The sequence below is a fragment of the Choloepus didactylus genome, chromosome 5 (genome assembly GCF_015220235.1).
Source record: "Choloepus didactylus isolate mChoDid1 chromosome 5, mChoDid1.pri, whole genome shotgun sequence".
Lineage (NCBI taxonomy): Eukaryota > Metazoa > Chordata > Mammalia > Pilosa > Megalonychidae > Choloepus > Choloepus didactylus.
The window spans coordinates 13,139,689-13,141,200 of NC_051311.1; positions in this window are offsets into that span (position 1 = coordinate 13,139,689).

Consider the following 1,512-nt stretch of genomic DNA (forward strand, 5'->3'; position numbering starts at 1 on the left):
CGGTCACCCAAGTTCCACGCATGCGCTCTGAGGAGAAGACGATGGGACGCCTAGAGGGTCAAATTAGGCCAGAGACGTTCACGCTGCGAGGAGATAGTAGGATCGAAACTAGAATGGAGATGCCTGTGCTTTCCGACTGCTTTACCCCCATTCTTCCGCAGTTGCCTTAATGAAGACTCCAACTGAATGAGTGCCGCACCTCACTGAAAATAGGTGAGATTAGAGCCACAGCGCTAGTTCGTGAGGAAGGAGCACTGAATTGGGATTCCAGGTCTCTCCTGTCACAAAAAGTAACTCAAGTTGGTTCATGACCCATTCCGTTCTCACAGAACTATTTACCTGTGAGGGAAGTGGTCGTGTTCCCATTTTATAGAGTTTAGCTTACGCATCGCATTTTATTCTCATTTTACAGAAGAATGTGAATGAGGCTCAGAAATGACTTAAGTCTGACTTCCAATGCTGTTATTTTGTCCTCCATAAAAGATACAAGAGGATCTTTGAAAAATTCCAAAATGCATTGAATACAGTGTACTTAAAATTACTCCCCCGCAAAATAACTAGATAACGGAGTGCGTTTTTGTGTCCTATCAATTACAATAATGAAAGAATGGGAGGATCAGAACTTAGATTGCAAGTGACACAACACTTATTTTACCAGGCACTGTTTTAAGTGATTTACATATATTGACTCATTTAATCCTTACAACAATTTTGCGAGGTAGGAACTATTATTATCCCCATTTTACTTGTGGTTGTAAACTGAGGCATAAAGAATTTAAGTAACTTTCCTAAAGTTACATAACCAGTTAGGGTCCAAGATGGGAGTTGAACCTAGGTTTCCAGGTTCCAGAGTATCTGCTTTTAACCTTTATTCCATACTGCTTCTTATATAAACTTATCTCCATCTATTCTGTACTATCTACACTCATGCCTCAGATACTATTTTGTTGTTGTTGTTGTTTCTGGCTTAAACTTCTTCCCAAACTTCTTCCAAAATCCAGTGTTATACCAAATGTCTACCTGAAGTCTCCACTCACTTCCAACTTCACACAACCAAAACAGGACACCTGTGTACCACCCCCAAATCCGTCCTTCCAGTAGTCTTTCCCATCTCATCAAATAAGAACTCCTTTCCAACAGCTCAAGAAAAAGTTGTCTTTGACCCCTGTCTTTCTCTTCTTACACTCCAAATCCAATTTATCAGCAAATTCATGACTTTATGTTCAATTTTTATTCAGAATTCGACTACTTCCTGCCACATCCTTTGCTACCACTGTAGAAGCCACCATGGTCTCCCTCACCTAGATGTGTTAAGGATTTTTAAAAATAACTGTATTGAGATATAATTCCCATACCACACAATTCACCCATTTAAGTGTAGAATTTACTATTTTTAGTACATTCATAGGCTGTGCAACCATCACCACAATTTTAGAATATTTGTATCCCTTCAAAATCACCTGTACCCATTAGCGGTCACTCCTCATTCCCTCCTAACTGTGCCTGCACACA